This window comes from Pleurodeles waltl, chromosome 3_1 (assembly GCF_031143425.1).
Source record: "Pleurodeles waltl isolate 20211129_DDA chromosome 3_1, aPleWal1.hap1.20221129, whole genome shotgun sequence".
Classification (NCBI taxonomy): domain Eukaryota; kingdom Metazoa; phylum Chordata; class Amphibia; order Caudata; family Salamandridae; genus Pleurodeles; species Pleurodeles waltl.
Window position 1 is genome coordinate 137,292,313 of NC_090440.1, and position 22,620 is coordinate 137,314,932.

Below are 22,620 nucleotides of genomic sequence, written 5' to 3' on the forward strand. Positions count from 1 at the left end.
ACTATGGGAGGCCCTCCTATCCCAGAAGGCAGGGTGCAAGTACCTGTATGTGAGGGCACCCCTGCATGAGCAGAGGTGCTCCCACCAACTCCGGCTCCATTTTCATAGACTTCGTGAGTGTGGGGACGCCATTTTACAAGTGTACTGGACATAGGCCACTACGTATGTCCAGCTACATAATGGTAACTCCGAACCTAGGCTTGTTTGGTATCAAATATGTCAGAATTATACCCCAAGGCTGTTGCCAGTATTGCAATTATGATATTATGCATTCTGGGGTCTCCTTAGAGGACACCCAGCATTGCTCCTACCAGTCTTCTGGGTTTTTCCAGCCAGCCCAAGCTGCTGCCACCCCACAGACAGGTTTGTGCCATCCTGCTGCTTGATCAGCTCAAGCCCAGGAAGGCAGAACAAATTATTTCCTTTGGGAGAGGGGGGTAACACCCTCTACCTTTGGAAATAGGTGTAACATGGCTTGGGAGGGGAGGGTTCCTGGTTTCTGCCATCCTGAATCCAAGGTGGGCAGGGACCTATGGGAGCATCTGAGTGGCCAGGTCAGCCAGGTGGCATCTCAGCCCCCTCTTGATAGACGGTCACCTGGCTAGGTGACCAATCACCCTTTCAGGGCTATTGAGGGTCTCCCTCTTGGGTGGGTCCTCAGATTCTACTTGCAAGATTCCAGCAGGACTCCTCTGAAACCTCTACTTAGTCTTCTAGCCACTGGAACTGCAAGTGAACCCTCCAGGAACTGCAAGTGAACAATCTGCATCCATCATGAAGACTCTGCTTGCAGCATTGTTTCCGCTGCTCCTTCCAGCTTCTGCAACATTTTCCCGGCTGTGCATCCTCCGAGGACAGCAAATTTCCAGTCTGCATGTGAAGGAAGAAGCAAGAAGGAATCTTTCTTGGAGTGAAGGAGTCACTCCCCTGCAACCGTAGGCACCAACTTCAATGACGACCGGCTGTGGATCTCCTCTCATCCTGAGCTGCGAGAATCCTGCATCACCGGTGGTGGTCCGGAGTAGTCCTCTTCATCCTCTCTGCCAGCTGTACAACTTTGGTGAAGGTAAACCATTGCCTTCCCACACAGGACAGTACCCCCATGCACCGCATCTCTTGCAGCCACCAAGGCTTGTTGCCATCTCCTCCAAGGAATCTTCAGTCTCCGTGTAGCCCCAGCCACCAGCACTTCTTCCTGTGACGCACAGCCCTCTGCGTGCTTCTCCTGCGGAGTGGAACCCTTCTCCAGTTGTGCTGTGTGGGCTCCTCAGCAACTCCTGGTTCCTCATCCAGTGGGTCTCCTGAATGGGCTGTCTTTTCTTCTGTGGACTCTCTGCCTTGCTGAGAGCCCCCCTAGGACTCCCCTCCTTGGGTTTAGTCCTCCTGGAACTTGCTGGTCACCGGCAGCTCCACTTTTGCTTCCCTACAACTTCTGCATTTGCCAAGGCTTGTTGGTGGCTTTTCCACCCCACTGACCGACTGCAATCATCCATCCGGCCTGGGACGTCAACTGCATCCTCCAGGAGGAACTCTTCGCCGACTCCAGAGCTGCATTGCTGACTGTCTTCGTCCTACTGTAAACCAACTCCTGAAACCACAGACTGGTAGGTAGTGGCTCCTGCCCACATTGAACTCTTCTGTGACTTTTGGACTTGGTCCCCTTCTTTCACAGGTCTTACTCTTCAGGAATCCACCGCTGGTTTCTTGCAGTCTTGTCTGGGTGTTGCATTTTCTTCCTTTTGGGTGGTTTGGGGAAAATCCTGTAAATTACTCCTTTCTTCCTGGTCGCTGGGAGGCACTGTGGTACTTAACTTTGGGGTTTCCTAGTTGCCCCAGCTCTACTCTTCACACTCCACTTACTTAGGTGGGGGTCCTGCATTCACATTCTATTTTTTTAGTATATGGTTTGGGCTCCACCTAGGGTCACTATTGTCTATTGCTATTTGCACTGTTTTCTATTGCTTTCTATGCCTAGTTTCTGATGACTAGTGTACATATCTAGTGTGTTACTTACCTACTATTGGAGGGTTGCCTCTCTAGTACTTTTTGGTAACCTTGTCACTAAAATAAAGTAGCTTTATTCTTGTAACACTGAGTGTTTTCTTTCATGTGTCTGAGCGCTGTGTGACCACAGTGGTATTGCATGAGCTTTGCATGTCTCCTAGATAAGCCTTGGCTGCTTATCCACAGCTATCTCTAGAGGGCCTGGCTTCTAGACACTGCCTACTCTAAACTAATAGGGTATACCTGCACCTGGTATACGGTGTAAGTACCTTAGGTACCCACCACACACCAAGCCAGCTTCCTACAGCTGCCCATGCCATATGCATGGGCAGTGCAGGTGCCCCCCTCTGGCCCCCTTCACTTGTTCTGCGCCAGCCTTTTCATGGCCGTAGAACTGCCATTAAAAGGCTGGTGGAGAACAAGGCTGTAATCAGCAGGGCTGCGCTGTCTGATTACAACCAAGACCGCCTTACGGTCAGACTACCAGGGTCGTACTGTGGCAGTCGGACCGCAGACCCGTAATTGGGTCCCTTTAGTCAGAAGCCACAGATCAGTCTACAAACAGACTGTCTCTCTGTAAGTTTTGCTGTGAGGGAGGCAAGCCTTATTTTTCTAGCTTTCTATATGTACCAACCTTGGCCATGGTTACAAAGGATATGTGGATGTACTGCTACAGAATTTCTAGGGTGAAGCCTTGTCTAACATTTCAATACGAGTTACCACCCTAATCGTGATGACAAGTACTGCGGGAACATAGCTTTTCAACATTGTAAGATCTAGACACTTCACAGATTGTCCTGAGTTACGGAATTACTACAGGACCTACTACAGGTCCTGCGTGTGCTATTCCGGATTCCCCATTTCTCCAGAGACCCTCATGGTTCAACTTGTAATCTTGTGGTATGCACTCCAGGAAATACCAATACCTGTATTATTAGTATGGTAATTCCTATTGGGGAGAAATACTGAGGCTATGTTGCTGCAAAGTTTTGGTGGACCTGAAGAGTTTCTGGGAGTCATCTTTAGTGTGATGCCTGTCGTGAAAGTCATCAGCTTGCAACCCTATTCTGATTAGGTTGTGAAGTGGTCTCCAAGGTGAACAGTGTTTTTTACTTCTTGGTTACACCATCTGCTCCTATTGTCAAATTAAAGTGAAAATAATGCAATTTACATGTTTTGATAATGTCCAGAATCTCTGAGATATGGAAAAATATGTACTTAGAAGTATTTAATTCTCAGCACTGGCTACAATTATCTCCTCCTGTCCCGAAAAATTGCAACTAATTGCTAAAATTGACCAATAATCTGCTCATGCAAACCCCTTCCAAATCTCAGGTAGTGATTGTGCATCCACGAAATAATGATATGGCTATTTGCAGCATAACCCAAACTCCTGCCACAACAACACTCTGAGTTTTGGATATCTGAATGAAGAATAACTTCTTAGAAGGATAACTTCTTAGTACGACATTTTTCAACCTTTTCAAAGGGAGTCAAACTAGTAAAATGCATTGTTTGACTATATTGAATCAATTTTTACCTAGCACAAACGGTGCAGGCAGAAATCAGTGTGTCTAGTATTACCATGTGAGTTATAATGCTGATTGAGGATTTGTACTGCTGGAGGAATGAAGGCCTGCATGTTAGATTTACTGTGGAGCATTTTAGGAATTGACCTCCACAGCCATATGTAGTAAGATTTGCAGTAGAAAAAGATCCATGAATATGTAGTTCTCTGTGCATCTTCAGGACACAGAGAAAGTTACATTTAAATTGTTTGCACATGAGCATTTCTCACATTTCAGGAAGCACTACAATTCATACAATACAAATCCTGGTAAAAAGGACCAAATAGGGTAAACCTAATTCCACAGCTGAATGGATATCTAAAAACACTCCATTGCAGGCATTAGTAAATGTGGCTGTGGTGATAGGCTTTGTGGCCCGTCTGTTTATTACAGCCTCATGCAGGCCCCCTTTACGAGTCTGGCAGTTCTAGGACCGCCAGACTCGCAATGGCGGTCGGACCGCTGCCAATGCGGCACTCCGTCAGCCACATTATGACTGTGGCAAAAGCGACATGGTCCGACCACCGTCACTGCCACTTTTTTGTAGGCCGGCGGCCTGGTGGTGCAGGCCGTCTTAATCCGCAAGCAGCGCGGCCGCGGTTCTACGACTCCTGTGTCCATCAGCTTTTGCATAGCAGTTCCACCGCCATGCAAAGGTTGGCAGACACAGGGTGCTGGGGGCTCCACTTGGCATGGGCATTGCAGGGGTCCCCATGGGCAGCCCTGTCATGCATGCCTGACGGGTGCTGTCGCACCGACGCACCGCAACATTGCCGCCAGCTCGATTATGGGCCAGTGACAATGTTGTGGGTAGTTTCCCGGTGGGCCAGCGGGTGGAAGAACGAACTGGTGGTCTTCCGACCTTACAAGTTTGGCAGGGAGGCCCTCAGTGTGGAACATCACTAATCCAACAAATGAAATGCCTGAACTAGCTCTGTCAAGCAAATTTTAGTTGTCTGACGTTGCTTTAGATGTCTGGCGAAATATTGCTAATAAATATCAGCAAAAAATATTGCCAAAAAGTATTGAGAATACAAATAAATACTGTATATACTTTGTATGCAGAGTCAGAAATATCATCAACAAAAAAATAGAAGACCACAGTATCCTAAAAAAAGGGTAGTTATATTGAATTTTAAATTTTAAACGTTGTGCACTATATTAACTTGAAAAAAGTTAGTTTAAAAATATTTTCATTCGAAAAATAGACAATGAATATAACAAATATATACAAATTATGACTTAAAAACATAAAATAAAAATAAGTACTTCAAAATAATTGCAAAAACATCATAAGCATGTATATTTTTAAAAAATCTATACATAAATACAAAATATTATAAAATTATAATAACAAAGGTTCCATATTAAAACATGTCCTGACCTTTGTTATTCTGAATTTTCTTATTTTGTTGTCAAGGCATCCAATTTTCTCCAGTAACAATCTTTTTAATCCTGCCTCTTCGTATCATTGCCTGATTACATGGTGGATTGACTGAAGGCCTGCTGTAGATATCGTGAGTTTGCATCAGTGAGTGCAAACTGTGCATCAACGTTTTGCGACCTGCTTGTCATTTTGCTATGTGCTAATATGTTGTCTCACAAAAAGCATATTTTGAGAGGGTTGCAAAATGACCTTCCTAATGAATATTTACGGGTGTGTTATTTGAGACTCCCTTTGTATGGGCGTGAATGCAAGGGTGGTGGGCTGCAAGTGACTGGAGGCCACTAGACCAACACACTTGCATTTGTCTTGTTTTTAATTAAATGCAGCCCATGTTCTGTAAGGGGTCTTGTGCTGCTTTTAAAAGTAAACTATTTGCCGTTTGGGAAGACCTCACCTGGACCACTGTCTGTCTCTCCGCCTCCCAGGCTGTCCGCCACAGATGTCTTCCACGTATCATTATATTTGTTTGCAACCGCAAATGTGGTCACAAAGCACTGATGTTTTCAATTGTGACTCCCAAATAGGAGAGTGGTGTCCCTTTTATGCCCCCCCCATATACGACTAGTAATTCTTCTCCAAAGCCCCCCTCATAAGAGTCGAAGATAATTTTCTGACTTGTCTAAAGGATTGTGTACACAGCATACAATTGTGCTGTTACATGTTGTTTCCAGCTGAAAAAAATACTGTACTTTTGTGAGACATTATAAACTTTTAAAATGTAATTGTATAAAAGTGTTTATTTCTTTTAGTTACATCCTAAAACCTGTACAGTGAAATCCGATATTGCATTCTTTTCTGTCTAGAACACCAGGAGCAGGGCACCCTGGGCCACAGATACTATTTGTTAATGTTTTATTGGACATAAATCATATAGTGTCAGGTTGCATAGCGACAGTATGGTTCACCATGCATTCTATTTTTATAACTTTATTTAAAACTGACATGTAACTTGCTGTACCTGAATCCCCAAGTGAGCCAGTTATTGGAGTGTAACAAAGTTCTGACGTCAGAACATCTATTTATTCTGCTGGAACCCGTTAGTGAAGCAATACCCTTTGGCAGTTTTGTTTTCAGATGCACTGTTAAAATTTCATGCCTGCTGTCGACCAATTAGAGACTCTTACTCAATGCAAGTGGCTTAGACATATATTAGCAGTTTACAAATAATTAAAAATGAAGTATGGGTCTTTGCAGTTATTTTGTGGGTCGAGTTTACTTAATTAGCTATTGCTTGTGGATAGGTATATTAAATACTGTATTTTACTGTTAACCAAGAGCAGCTTTATCTGATGCATTGGAAAAGATACAGTGATGTATGCATGTTTCACATTTTGGAGGAGATAACGTTTATGCTTCTTAAAATATATTTCTCTAAGGGTGTAGCATGTTGAGTCTTAATATATCTCTTTATGAGACCCCTGTCGCCTGTCTGGTAAACTGGAAGTATATAGTACCTGCTTGTGAGCTTTATTCAGCTGGTTTAAGGGGCTCCGATTCACCAAATTATCTGGAGTAGCGGAGGGAAACATTAAACACGATTTGACCCCTTAAGATATTACACTGCCGACCTGTTGCCCGGCCCTCAGCTCCTCAGTAGTCTCGTTTTGATGCCCAGGAGTCGGGGAATGGCAAATACTGCAAGCTACAGAAACAAAGCTTAGCCCTTAGGAGCCATATTTCCTTGCTTTCCTCTTCTCCTTGGTCCTGCCTTTGCTTTTATGACTCTGTTGCAGAGATAACAGAGCACAGGCCGGAGGCAGGAGCTGCTCCCTCTCGTTGACATCAGTGGCTGGTAACACATTATTGTTCTAACGGAATAGATCACCAGTAAAGAAAGTTATACTAGTCTGATTATATTGGCTACTGATATAAATATTACAAGAGTTAATTGCTAATGAAAAGCGTTTTTAAGACATTTGCCATCAGTAACAGCAGCACCTAAGAGATGTGTTGCTCGAGGGTAATTTTTGTGGCTGCAAATCCTGAAAACCCTAGCGTCACTGGACAAACGTCTCTTAATTATAAGGACTATAGTGAGTGGTGTGCAAGGGGCAGCCCCTGCCTTGTGTGGTTTGCTCACAAAGGAAATCACTATGGCTCAATGTACACATTTTCCTATAGTCACAGAATATAACAACCCTTTCAACATCAGGTCATAAATGTTTCCTTCTGAAATGCATAAGTTGAAACCAAAATTAACTACATGAAGGATGATGTCTGCTGAAAGAAGTATTGACTGCAGCAACAAGATTTGAATTAAGCTCAGCCACTGGAAGTTGCTGGGGCTGCATCCCATTGCATTGTTTTTCACCGCCTATGCCACTTCAGTTTGGACCCAGCCATATGCAAATCAGTCTTGTTCCTGTTCCACTAGGAACAGTCCAGCTCGAACTGCTAGTCCAAGTCCTCCCTGAATTGGAACACAAGCAACCCAAGACCAGTTTTGCCCTGATTAGGGCTCATCAGTCCGGTATAACTTACTTCCAGTAGCACAGTGAACACAGGACCCAAGTCTGGGCATCAACTGCAACAACAACATGGTGATGGATGGAATGCCTGAATTAATCTCAGCCACTGGCAGTAGCTCGGGCAGCATCCCAGTCTGTCATTTTTCACCCGCCTGATCACCTGGCCTGGTGTTCATGCTGGACTGTTCCTACTGGAGCAGGTTCAAGACTATTTGCATAAGGCCGGTTCCAAACTGAGATGGCACGGTGGACGTAGGGAATCTATTTAACGTCTTAGAATAACTTTGGGCCTTCCATTTGCCATTTTTAAAGCACTTATATATTAAGCTGATAGTACTGTTACTTAGTAAAAGACAAATCATACTTTCCCTATTCACAAGTATAGCTGTCAATAAATATGTAATGTTGTTTTGCTGACCCAACTTACACATAACAGTAAACCTTGTTCAATGGAGAACACCTGTGACATGTAACTTACACAGTGACAAACTGTTTAATGAAGAGGGATGCCTTCAACTCTTTCCTTTAGCAGCGATGGAGCCTTGTGGATTTCAACTAGGGTGGAGTTTCACTTGATCACAGTAGAACTCCTTGCATCTGTTGTTCTTGTATTTACTGGGTTTCAGCCACTGATGCTTTTGGCGGTCTTGCATATAACCACAGAGGTCTTTATTTTGGTTATCAGGTACACCTTGTAGACATTTTAGAATGCCGAGAAAGTAATGGACAGTGGAAAAAGAAGGAGTTTAAGATTGGGTGTCAAGTTATATTTTAGAAGACGTTTGATAAGGTGGACTGTTGCATGTATGACAGTCTTCAGGGTCTTGTCAGCCATAGAGCATTGCCTACGTCGACGTTAAGCATCACTAGGACTGCAGTTTTTTTTTTTTTTTTAAACTTTTTACTACAGTTACTCAGAACCATACAGTGACATATCAAAGCTCAATGGCATCATGTTAACATAAGCAATATAATCAGGCCCTGCATAATTCACATTTCAGACCTCTCCAAATTCTCAATATCTGTGAAGGTCAATGAGATTTGGCGGCGAGGCCCATAACACATTAGAATGGCGTAAAAGGGGGAACAATGGCATTAAGAATTGCTAGTTCAAGAATTAAACACAACTTCACACATTTTCTGCATTTCCTATATCCTGATTGTATCCTGGCATGGCTAGAGAGCAGACCCAAGGAAAAGTACTTACACAATGAGCAGTTCCAGATCTAGAATCACCACCACCAACCTGGGACCTCTAATTTCTTTTTGGCAGGGACTCAACCTCTCAATGGAAATCACAGTGTCTCCAAGTTGGAGTCTTTCTTACTGTTCTCTATCCTCACCACTTTAATTTCCAGTTCAATGATGAAGACACTGAACAGTCATGGAACCCGTTGGATCGACATTTGTCATCTTTAACTGCTTAGAACATGCTCCGCCCTTGAACATGATCTCCAACCTCATGCTCAACAAACTCTGACCTGCTGTGTAATGTTTCCATCTTCACTTTAAAGGTTGTCTCCCCTAGCTGAATATTGTTGGAGAATGCCTGCAAGTGCGGAAGGACAACCATCAGGTGGGGTTTCACCTTGGACAGTGTTTTCTCATGTTGGTCTTTTCCCTCTTGTTTTCCTTGGCAATCTCTACCCTAAATGAGGGGCCCAGGGATCAAAAAGTTCTCTTTTCGATTTCCCCAGTTTCTCTTTTTGAGGAATAATAGCTATCAAACTGTGAATGTGAGAACATACCCTTTTTGCATATTCACCCTCATTGTTTTACTGAAGTTTGTTGCTGGTTTTGAGACTCTGCCCACTGACGGTGCAGACATCCAGTGCCCAGTATATGTGCTCTTACTTCTGAAACTTACAAAAACTGTTGAAACCTTAATTGGCATATTTAACTCTCCTGTAAGGGGATAGTAGAACTGGACCCATGGCATAGAAAGTTAAATGTCTCCTGTGGACTGCAGCACCTATTTTGCTATCGTCAACAAAAAAAGCATACCCTCTAGCCTATAAATGTAGCCTGACTGCTGTAGTTTAAACCTGCAGCCTGCCAGGTCAAAACAACCATTTTGTCAGGGGAACAACTTCCTTTTAAGTATTCAGTCAGTCAGTCAAAGTACTTTATTTCGATAAATAAATATCATAAAAAGGCATAAAAAAAGAAAAAAAGTTCAATCAAATATTACAGGCAATCAACAATTTATAATATCTACAATGTTCAAAAAAGGGGGGTCAGTAAAGTAAAACATCCTAAAAACATCATTTAACGTAAAACATTAATATTCTCCCAGATTCGCAGAAATTACATTTCCTATAAAAAGTTAATTAATCACTCAATTCATTACAATAAAATAATCGGATTGATGGCGAACTTCTTTTTCTTAACCCTAACAGCTCCCACTAAAAAACTAGCAACATGGAACATAATCCTAGGGGTCTGTAATAACTGTAAGAACAAGAGGGCAGGTTTGACCTGTATAAACCCCTCCTCCTTTAAAATTGGGAACAAATATTTCTTTCTTAAGGCCGCCTAATGGTCACAGAATAACAGAAAATGCATTGTATTCTGGATCGAAAAATTATCACAATTACACGGCGTTCCTTTTTCCGGAGGAGACCAGGTTTGAAAATGGCCAAGAGTTAGATGGATCAGGTTAAACCGAAAGCGTGTGAGTAGAAACCGGTGAAAGGGTTGATTTACAATAGACAAATATAATTCAGGGCCCACATAAGTACTCAAAATGATACTGGCCCGCACCGATGGTTCCTCATATTCAACTTGTTCTCTTTCTAGACATAACAGATCTTTCATCATGCTTTTAATTAGTCCAATATCTTTAACAGTTATTGATTCCGGGGAATAAAAAAGATCCGCTCTCCCTAATCTAACAAAACAATTTTTGATATAAACTAGCCACGCTATTTTATTTACTTTATCCAGCTGCAGGCAATCTTTTAATATGGAGTGGTTGAGCGGAATTTCTTGATTCAGCCAGATCTTTAGCCAGGCTAGAACGGTGGCCAGTTTGATCAAGTCTGAAATGTAGCCCACACCCAATTCAGTATGGACAATGTGTGTGGAAGTAGACTGTGGGAGAGAGAGAACCGATCTTAGAAATTTATTTTCCGTGATCTGTATACTTTCCATAGAGCAATAGCCCCATATCGCACTTCCATACGTTGCTATTGCAAGGCATTTTGCTTCATAAATTTTTACCAAACTAACAATTGGCCTCGCCCCGAGTTTGTTCATAAAACCCCGAAGAGCAGAGGACGACTTTGCAAGGGCAACATTTCTATTTTTTATCTGGGGGCCCCAGGAGCCTTTCTCATCGAAAGTGATCCCTAAGTATGGAAATATTGCTACTCTACACAATTCTTGCCTCCCACAAGTAAAAGTTTTGGGGAGTTTATTTTTATTATCCTTACCCATGATCATAATCTGGGACTTTTTAACGTTGATCTTTAAATCCAAGGAAGTCATAAAAACCTCAAAGGCTTCCAATAATCGTTGAAGACCAACACCAGTACGAGAAAGCAGGACAGCATCGTCCGCGTATAGGAGAACCGGAATACCGAGTTCTCCTATCCGTGGGGTGTCCTGGGTAGCATCTTCTAGTGTAGATTCCAAGGCATTTATATAAATAGTAAAAAGAAGGGGAGCCAGAATGCACCCCTGCCTGACTCCCCTTTCTGAGTTAAAGTGGCTGGTGCATCGCCCCGCAGTAGTAACTCTAACAGAAGCTGTTAGGTCAGTATGTAAATCTACTAAGAGGTTAACAAGAGCCTTGTCCAGTCCCATGTCAAGTAAGATTTTCCATAATTTAGATCGATTTACAAGATCAAAGGCTGACGAGAGGTCCATGAACCCCAGATACATGGAACCCTCCTTTGCCTTCGTGTATTTCTCTATTAATAAATACAAATTCAAGCCTTGATCTATAGTACTCCTTTTAGGTCTAAAACCATATTGCACATCTGCTAGGACCCCTTTCTCTGTTAACCAATCGTTCAATTTATTTAAGATAACTCGACCTAAAATTTTCACTGAGGAATCAATCAATGAAATCGGCCTGTAACAAGATGGGTCTTGCCTATTACCCTTTTTAAACACTGGTATAATTATAGATTTCTTCCAGGAAGACGGAATTTTATCAAATGCAAGATTATTAAAAACCTTGCATAATACCTTAGACCAAAATTTTTTGGAAAACTTTTAAAAACGTCCCCAGGTACCCCATCTGGGCCCGGGGCTTTGTTTTTTGTGGTTAGGTCTATAGCCCTTTCAACATCTGCAACTGCAAAAATAACTGCATCCTTGTCAGGGGAGATTTCCCCAACTTCATCTGCTAAAATTCCACCAGGAGGACCAATATTAGAATATATCTGACTAAAGTGTTTTATCCAGCCCTCATCTGGGATGTTTGCCTCTAAAGGAGTATTAGTTTCATCAAAAAAAAAGGGCTGATTTATTATTTTCCAGAATAAACCACTGTTTTTTAGGGTTACTGGATCCAAGAGTTGAGCCAAGGCGTTATCTTTCAGAGTCCTTTTCCTCTCTAGAATAGTTTTTTTATACACTTTCCTAGCATTTACTATTTTTGATCGATCTTTAGGAATAGATTTTAGTGCCTTAAGTAGTACACTATGTGCTTTCGAGCATTCCTTATCAAACCATCTATTGCCCTCTAGCGCCTTCTGGCTAGATTTAGCCTGGAGACTACGATTAATTTCTAAGCAAATCTGATCAAATGCTACTGTAACCTCCTTAGGGTCTGGATTTTCCGCTAGACATATAGAGATTTCATCCTCCACTTTGGATAAGACCTCCTGAAAAAAAGTTTCAGGGACTATTTTTGTCCACTTCAACCTTCGATTCTGGTCTTTGACTTTAAGGTTCAAGCCCCCACTCTCTGCGACTAGTTTGAGAGAAATCAGTTCAGTGTTCTTAAAAACAAGTACAACAGGATTATGATCACTAAAAACTGACACCTCAGTACAATAATTTAAAACACTATTTAACAAAAAAGAAGACAAATAAATATAATCTATAATAGTACCATTTTCTTTGCCCTTAAACGTAGGGGACCTGCTATTCCCGTCTCCACAGCCAGACTCATATAAATTCCATTTAGCAAGGAAAAGCTCAAGATAATCCCCCTGCCTAGTGTGTTCTGGATGAGCAGTTGAGGAAAAGGGAGGGCCTTCCTCATCCCTCCTAATACATGGTAGGGTACATGGATGTATGTTAAAGTCCCCTAGTAATATTAACTCAAAAGTATTAACATTTATACTATAGACTGACAAAAATGTATCCAAGTCATCCAGATTTTGACTGGTGCAATCATTAGCATGCGAATTATAAAAATTTATAAAAAGGATCTTACCCTTATCCTGGGTGGAAAGCTCAACAGTTAGACACTTTACTGAGCCCGAGGGGCATTGAGTTAAGGTACCTTTCATATCCAGTTTGAAAAGGCTTAATAGTCCCCCCTTAGGTCTTCCTGCCACACTGTTTGTAGCTGGAATGCAAAAATGACAAAAGCCATCTAAGGAAAAGCTATTCGTTTGATCCCAAGTCTCTTGTAAAGCAATGACGTCAAAAGATTTTAGAGTCCTTTCCCATTCGGCTATCCCAGACTTGCTCTTTACACCAGCAATGTTCCATGTAGCAATCTTGATGGACGGGAAGAATTTCCTAGGCATTTGGCAGTCAATCATTTTCCTCCATGGAAGATAAGGCAGCATACCGATTGTGAAGAGGTAAAGTGTTAACGGTCTGCCTGTAAGACAACTGATGACGACTTGGCTCCCCCCTAATTTGAGACCGGGACATATTCACAAATACATTCGGGGTACAGACATCCATACCTCTTCCGTTCTCATTTGAACATTGCCCTTGCACATACGACGAGCGACATTGAGTATTGGTCCCATGATTATAAAAGAAGCCAAGAGGTCTAGCATGAACCGCATTTTCTAGAGTTGGCAAAATTGCAGCTCTCAGAAGCACTGTTGCCACGTGTTGCGGGTGTTTAAAATTTATAATAATGCAGTCTCCACCACTATTTTTAGGGCCATTGCCAATCCAGCTAACTCTGCGGGTAAATAAAATGTCATTTGCAAGGGCACAAGGAAATCCACAGTTCTTATTCAGCCAAGCAAGCGTCTTGTTTTTAAGAGCAGGATACGTTTCTACCCCAGAACCATTCAGGCACAAGTCAACCTCTGGGACATTTGTTAGAACCACAGTATATGGTGCACATTCTGGCGGGAGATTAATAGAATTATGTCGCCTAGTTATACTTCTTCTATCAATGACTGTCCCTCTTATAGTGTCCTGAGTACTCCTTTGTATTGATCGTGGTTGACTAAATGTGTTTTGTACACTAGCCGACCCTACTGGCAACATAGACAAGGATGAGGCGGTCGGCACACTTACAGTTGGTGGGGCCTGAACAGTAGCCCCCAAGCCTTCCACCCTATTACTGACTATAGAGTGTGTAACTGAGCCCACTGGGCGGTTATCCATAGAGCCTATTGAGTCTAAGTGGGTACTCAGTGGAACAGTGGACCGAGTCAAACAAGATTCTACAAGGCCTTCCAGTCTAGTAACCCTAAGAAGCACTAATTCTACCTTGGCCACCAGGGGACTGATCAGTACTTCCAGTTTAGATTCAAGAATTGTGACCAAAAGATCAATTTGACTTGAGTGCAGACTAGCCCCCTCAATAATATTGGTGGGCTCAGGGACATTTCCCCTATTGGTAGCTGTTGGGCCAGCTTTTTTTGGCTTCCGACCCCCTGCTTTCTTGACAGGCCCCTTCCTACAAGCACGTACCGCTCTCCTAATGGGAGATTGAATAAGAGGAGACCTTGTTGGTAATGTCCAATCCTGTACTTGAATAGGTTCGGGACAACAAACCTGCTCTACCACAGAAACATCAATATTTAAATCGTTCTCATTGTTGGAAATAGTTGAGACACTCTGAGACAGTGATATAGAGGGTGATATAGAGGGTAAGCACTGCCTTATGGGAGATGTTTCTGGACTAACCCTACTTAATGATGATCTCCTATCTTCGTTAATTTTACTAACTACTTTAAAAAGATAGTTATCCAGGGTCCTTGAGTCATTATTTGTAGCCATTTTAGAGGACCTCAGTTTGGACATGATGGGAACAGCGGGATCGTCGATTATCTGAGTTTGCACGTACTCTTTCCAGTTCACCCTACAAATGTAAGGCTCCTTCCAATACTATATTGTTTACACAATCTTCCCGTGAAACGCCCGCCAGTGTTCAGACAACACTGGATAGGGTCAGTGGTGTGTCAGTGGTGTGTCAGGGTCACAGGGTTCCGACACTGCGCGGGACTCGAGTCCGGCTCCCGTCTCCCCTTCCACAGTCTGCAGCTCTGACCTCGCCTCTTCCCGTGGTCTCACCTCGTGTCCGCTTCCCCCGGGGTCTCAGGAGCCGCTTGTGCCGGTTGTGCCGGAGCCAGAGCCTGGAGCCTGGCAGTAGAGGCACAAGCTGCGGCTCTCCGCGGCGGCGTGTGCTGCTCGTTGGCCGGCTGGGTGCTAGCGCTCCCCCCTGGCGCGCTTTAGTTGTCCCGTGTGTAGTAGCTCCTGAGATGTTCCTGCTCTTGATATCCCAACAGAGGCTGGAGGCGAGTCCCGAAGTTCCCAAAAAGACACTGCTGGCCGGGACAGGAAGGACGATGGTTCTCCGTTCCAGTAAGTATTTCGCTTTTCTTTTGTGAGCTGGGGTCCTCAGAGAGCAAGTGAAAGGGGGGGGGCCCAGCCCAGCCTCTTCTGGGCAATGACGGGCAAGGACAGGCCCGCCCTTGGCCCAGGCTTGCCCGGGCGCCGCCCGCGCGCGTCCCGCACGGCGGGAGCGCGAGTTAAATTTAAAGGGCTCCTGCCCTTTCACAACAGCAGCAGCAGAGTGGTTCCCCCGGTCTCTGGCGGCAAAAGCGCTTCCTGCGACGGCGGGAGCGCGAGTTACATTTAAAGGGCTCCTGCCCTTTCACAACAGCAGCAGCAGAGTGGTTCCCCCGGTCTCTGGCGGCAAAAGCGCTTCCCGCGACGGCGGGAGCGCGAGTTAAATTTAAAGGGCTCCTGCCCTTTCACAACAGCAGCAGCAGAGTGGTTCCCCCGGTCTCTGGCGGCAAAAACGCTTCCCCTTTTAAGTATTAATAAGTCACCCCTAATTAGTTCATGTTAGACCTGGCATCATTGGTGTGGTCTCCCCTGTATTTTTTGCCTCTGCTTCCCATGTTTTGACTGCGCTGACCAGTGCTAAAGTGCAAGTGCTCCCTGTGTAAATTGTATGTGCAATTGGCTTTTTCATGATTGGCATATTTAATTTACTAGTAAGTCCCTAGTAAAGTGCATTAGAAGTGCCCAGGACCTGTAAATCAAATGCTTCTAGTGGGCCTGCAGCACTGGTTTTGCCACCCACTGTGTAGCCCTGTAAACATGGCTCAGACCTGCCACTGCAGGGCCTGTGTGTGCAGTTTCAACCTGCCGATTCAACCTGGCAAGTGTACCCACTTGCCTGGCCCAAACCATTCTTTTTTGTATATGTTAGGCACAACTAAAGTAGGCCCTAGTTAGCCCCGTGGGCAGGGTGCAGTGTATGTGAAAGGTTGTGAAAGGTTTGACATGTACTGATGTGTTTAACTTGTCCAAGCAGTGAAATACTGCTAAATTTGTTTTTCACTGTTGCAAGTTCTATCTCACTCATAGATTAATATGGGGGCCGCCTTTAAATATCCTTTAAGTTTATATTCACTTTGGGAGCAGATAGAGATGTGGAGTTTGGGACCTGTGAACTCACAATTTAAAAATACGTCTTTTTGTTAAGTTGTTTTTTAAATTGTCAGTTTGAAAATGCCACGTTTAGAAACAGGGTCAAGACTAATTTGCATATGGATGGGTCCAAATTGGAATGGCATAGCAAGCAAACAAACTGATGGATTAAACCTGGATCTGTGACTGGGGGTTAATGTTTGATTTGCTCTGCATTCTGTCTATCATTTGTTGTTTTTACTTTTCGAAAGTGGCCATTTTCTTGCTTAAACCATTCTGTGACTCTGCATCCTTGGGTATTCACTGTTTGGCTCAGACTGACAGTTGGACTGCTAAATTCGGTTTACGCTGTTGCAAGGCCTATCCCTCTCGTAGGTTAACATTGGGGCTGCCTTTAAATAACTTTAAAGTTCAGATTCCCTTTGGGAGCAGATGGAAATGTACAGTTTGGTGTCTCTGAACTCACAATTTAAAACTACATCTTTTAGTAAAGTTGGGTTTTAGATTGTTAGTTTGAAAAGGCCACTTTTAGAAAGCGGGCATTTACTTGCATTAACCATTCTGTGGCTCTGCCTGTTTGTGGATTCCCTGTCTGGGTCAGCTTGGCAGTTGGGCTGTTTGTGAATCCCCTCTAGACAGTGACACAAAGGGAGCTGGGGTTTAGCCTGCATGACCTGGTGAGCCATCTGGGCTACATTGGAGGGAGGAGTGGCCACTTACACCTGAATGGGCTATGCCTGCCCTCACACAATGCAGTTTCTAACGCCTTGGTGTGTGCCTGGAGCCAGTGCGGGACAAGGCAGGATCTTGTGAACAACAGAGACTTTCCTTTGAAGTTTGCCTACTTCAAAGGCAGAAAGGGGTATAAGTAGTGCATCCAAAAAAGGGGCTGCTCAGTGGTGGCTGGCTGAGGCGCAGGATGTCGTTGGGAACCTGAGCTCTGGTGGGAAGTTCGAAGCTCTTGACAATTAGAAAACGCCAGTTCCAAGCTCAGGAAGGTGTCATCATCATCGGAGTGCTGCTCTGCATTTATCCTTGTATAATCTTCTACCTTTAGACTTCAAAATGTTTCTGGAAGGATCCTTTCAGCAAGGCAAACCATCAAGTTGAGTCCACAGTTTGAGCTCGACAGCTTAGTGACAGTCCGGTGGTAGCCTCTGGTTCTTTTGGAGATAAGTTGAAAACAAATTTCAAGTCTTGAAGTTTTGAAGGGAGAAAGAGTATGCTATAACTCTAGCCAACAGTCCAGGACCTTCTTGGCACCAACTGGAGGCATGACTTATTGTCCTGGTTACCCCTAGCAGGAAGGCAAGTGCAGTTGGAACTGGTCAGCCGAGCTCAGCAGAGATTTTGGAGTCTTGCAGATCTTTTTGTTTCTGGAGCTGAGCAGGTGGCTAGTCAACTACCCTTGAAGCCCACTCTTCTATCCTGGGAAGTGGGAAGCAGGGGTTTCTCTCCAAGGGTTCACAAGCAGGCACAGTCCTTCTTCTGTCTTCTAGAGGTCCAGAAGTATTCTGAAGAGAGTATTGTGGGTGCCACTTGTTTGTCTAGTGCAAGCCTGTGGTTGGGGGAAACTGCTGGCCACTCCCTAACCAATGGGGTAAAAGTCCCAAGGGGTTCCCCTACCCACTTTTGCAACACTTCCTGTGTGTTTTACTGTAGTCAGCCCCAAAGTGCTCTTCTTTACCTAAAACAAATATAGCACAACCTTTCTCCTCTTGTGCAGAGCTTTGGACACACCCGAGGTATGTCTAGGGAATGAGAAACTCCTCCTACAAATCAGTTCTGAAACAGATTGTCCCCCACTGGGATTGGTGCCTGTCTGGCTCCTTGGACAATGGTAGCGACAGGTCTAGGAGTCAAACACATCTGCCTGTGACTGGGGATGGCCCTTTGAAGCTTGTGCAATTGGTGGGTACATCCATCCAGGCGTTCCTATTAGCAGAATGATACACCTCATCACAGCCAAAGTCTTTTTGTTCCTTTCCACAGAAACCACTCACACCTGCTTACAGTGGGGCAGGAGGCTGCCAGGTGACAGTTTAGGATTAGGTCTGATGAGACTAATAGAGCCTTTAAGCAGAAAGATGGCAACTTTCTGAAAGGGGCAAAACACTAATTTAAATCCTACTTGACCATTAGTTTTTATTCTAAATTACTAATAATTGGAGTCATTGAATCATGGTTATTGTTATGCATCAGAAGGTTTAATAATGTACCCCATTGCTTTTCTGTGGGTGAGCTATCTTTGCCACAGTGAAAAATGACTACCAGAACATGTCCTAACATTTTAATACCATGCACACTATTCTATGGACATTCAGGGTCTACCTCAGGGGTGACCCATAAGTATTAAAAAGGAAGTTTAGGCCTGGTAAAGGCCTGAGAATCTAAGATGGTGTAATCTCTTCCCTGATCTCCTACACCTGATGTGGGATTGACATGTATCTCTTGTGCTGAAGGAGCCACCCCAGGGTTTTGATGGTCCTCCTGCCGTCAAGGACTCCTTGTCTTTGCTGCAGTCAAGACCTTGGGACAGCCGTGGACACGAGATAAGGAGATGCAAGATGGCAAGTGCGGCCTCCCTGGGACACAGATAGCAAAAGAGGTCAGTAGACCTCCATGGGAAGATCAGTCAATGTAACCGACTTCCTCTGCAGCTCCTGTTCTGACAGACACTCCCAAAAGCACTCACCTGTCACCAGGAGAGAAACTCCAATGGATGACCAGAGAGAACAGTAGGGACTTGGCCTTTGGTAGCAGCTGGTAAGTGCCCGAGTGGACTCCTGGGTGGTGGGCTACTCTCCAGCACCTCTCTGCCGTGGCACAGAAGCATGGTGGTCCCCAGTCTCCTTTGTTCCTCCTCACGTGCCCCCAAGCTGGGGGCTGCCGACTTTGGACTTCTCCCTTTGCTTTAAATGAACCGCAGTGGCCCTGTGGAGGCAGCTGACTCATCTCCCTGACCTACCAGCTTTCACAGCAAACCGTTACTGACTACCTGGATTTTGGAGCACTACACCGTCAGCCTATTGAACATGGCAACTGATCCTGCCACAATCCAGAGCCATGGGACAAACCAGCCACCTCCCAAGCACAAATTAAGATCTGCACATTCACAGGCCCGACAACAGGATCCCAAGGGACCCTTGAAAATAGTGAGTGATTGGCCCTACCCAAGGACAGACAAAGCCGGAACTATTCTTCAAGCATACTGCTCTGCACTTGAATTAAAAATTGGGGAGGTCGAGATAAAGGTCTCTCTCCAAGATTTCCATGGGGTAGTTGATAGAGTCTCCAGGGTGAAGGACTGTATCTTGCAACTGGAGAATACAATACATTCACGGTCTCAGGGCTGTATCTTGGAACTGGAGGATACAATACATCCACGGTCTCTCATCTGTAAGCAACATCAAAGTCTATTGAAGACCTCATGGAAGGCATGCAAAATAATGAGCGATGCTGCAAACTCCACTTAGTGGGTTTTCCTGAAGGGGTGGACAGTCCCTCACCATACAGCTTTCTCAAACGATCACGCCATGAATGCCCCCTGATCACTCTGCAACTGCTTCATCATTGAAAGGACACACAGGCCTATGGCTCAAAAACCTACCTCTGAGGCCTGCCGCATCCTCTAATCGCAATGATATTGAACTATAAAGAAGGAGACATGATTATCTAGGAGGCACACAGACTGGGTGAGCTTACATTTCAGTCACATTGGATTATAATTTTCTCTGATTATGCCCACCATATACAACAACAAGGGAAATCATGTGACAAAGTTAAGCAGGCTCTTAAATTTCAATAAATGCTCATATACCAGACAAAACTTGGTGACTCATGATTCCAAATTATTTTTCTTTAAATCCCTGGAAGCTGCTTTGGATTGGGTGAAGGAACAAGAACCCCTCAGAAGTAATCAGGCTCTGCCCTTGGGATCATTGTCATTACACAGTGTCCCAGACAGGCGAAGAATCAGAGAGGACCCAGGAAATCCTGTGGACGCTGACTGACCTCAAGAGAGCAATCTTTCTTGGACACTAAAAGCACTAATTTTGGCCTAGCTCACCATCAAACTTCCAACTTGCCACAGAAACCATTGCCTCTCTGGAACATAAATGCAAAGGTGTCCGTGGACACGAGAACAGCTGCTTAACTGTCCACTATGACCTGATATTTTCTTCACCTTTCAGCACCAGTGTAGCCTTCCTATTTATGATGTTCCTGCACGTTGGGAGATTCCAGTTAACTCACACCTAGATTTTCTTTTTAGGGAGAGCCATAGATGCTTTATGGTGGAAGTGTGCAATAGCAGGTTGGTTGGGGAAGCGCCTTACTCAGCCTAGCCCTGCTCGCAACAGGAAACGCCACAAAACCCAACTTGAACACATTACCTTTTTACACTGAAAACTGAAAACAAATTTGCAAACTGCTTAGCTGTTGATTTTTGGCTCTAGCTAGCCAGGACCTAGGGAAGCCTAGCAAGCCTCTCCATTTTTAAAAAACAGACACTTAGGGGAATCTAGGATGGGGTGATTTGTGGGGCTCTCACCAGGTTCTGTTACCCAGAATGCTTTGCAAACCTCAAAATCTGTCTAAAAAACAAATTGTCCTTACATTTCGGTGATGCAAAGCTCTGCAATCTGAGAGGAGACGCAAACTTCCTTCCACCCACCGTTCCAAGTCTCCCAAAAAAAATGGTACCTCACTTGTGCAGATGGGACTAGTACCCATGTCAGGAAATGACCCAAAATGCAATGTGGACACATCACATTTTTCCACTGAAAACTGCTGCATTTTTTTGCAAAGTGTTTAGCTGTGGATTTTGGGCTCTATCTCAGGCGACAATTAGGGAAACCTAGCAAACCTGTACAGTTTTTAAATTTACACACCTATGGGAATCCAGAATGGGGTAGCTTGTGGGACTCTCACACAGTTCTGTCACTCAGAATCCTTTGCAAACCTCAGAATTTGTCTACAAAAACCATTTCCCTCACATTTCGGTGATGTGAAGTTCTGGAATCTGGGGGGAGCCACAAACCTCCTTACACCCAGCATTCCCCCAAGTCTCCTGATAAAAATGATACTTCACTTGTGTGGGTGCCCAAAGCAAAATCAGCTTAAAAATGTACTAAGAAACCTGCACTTTTTAGTGCCCCCTCAAACTCTACACATTTTTGGCCCTTCCCTGTCGCAGGCGCCTGACTCACCCACACAAGTGAGGTATCATTTTTTTCACGGGACCGAGGGAAACCATGGATGGTAGAAAATATCTGGTTTATTTCTGTTTCTGATCCCACACAGAAATGTGAGGAAAATGTGATTTTTTAAAAAAAAGTTATTTTTAGCTACATGTGATGTTTACAGGGATTCTGGGTAAGAAAAGATTGGGGAGTCCACACCTCCCTGGACTTCCCAGGGTATCTAGTTTTCAGAAATATCTGAGTTTGGTAGGCTTATGGGTGCCGAGCCCGAGACCAAAAATGCAGGTGCACTCCTTGCAAAAACAGGTTGTTTTGTGATGGATAATTTTGATGTGTCCACGTTGTGTTTTGGGCACTTGGCCCACACACACATGTGAGGTAGCGTTCTTATCGGGAGACTGAGGGGAACGCTGGGTGGTAGAACATTTCTGGTTTATTTCTGTGTTTGGAAGATTATAGCACAGAAACACAGAATTTTTTTTTGATTTTAGTCACATTTTAAGGTTTGCAGGGCATTGTGGGTAAGAAAATGTATTGGGGTCCATGAGAGGCACACCACCCTGTACTCCCCTGGGTGTCTAGTTTTCAAACATATCTAGAGTTGGTAGATTTTCCCCATACAGGAAGCAAGAACACTCCTAAGTCTCTTACTTCTGTGATGTCCCAAACAATCAAATTGTGAAAAAAACACCCTTAGGTTTGGTTAATAAGACCCCTCGCCCACCAACCTAGTTGGTGGCTTGCTTCATCATTGGGGCCCCACCAGAGACACCTAGCGTGCCAGGGGTGTGCTTCAACACCAGATTACAGTGGAACAGGTTTTTTTCATGAGTTGAAATCCCAATTGAGAGAAGAAGTGCTATAAAACGATTTTGTGGCTATCCACTAACCTTATAACATACATACTGGTTGGAGTCGGCACAAGAGTGAGTGATGGTTCAATATAAACTTTAATTAACAAGAGATTTCACAAAAATGAAATGCACTGTTAATAACTGAAAGATTAAAAAACTGGAGCAATGACTCACAGCTTGTGAGTTGTAAAGCAGCGTCAAGGCACCAACCACTTTACAGGCTGTTGGACTTTTTTGCTTATGCAGGGTCATCCCCAA

General features: G+C 44.1%; 1 protein-coding gene across 2 annotated transcripts in view; it reads left to right on the forward strand.

Moving 5' to 3' along the window:
• Nucleotides 1-22,620, forward strand: part of METTL15 (methyltransferase 15, mitochondrial 12S rRNA N4-cytidine) — a 759,979-nt gene that overhangs the window by 504,285 nt on the left and 233,074 nt on the right. The window lies entirely within an intron of this gene.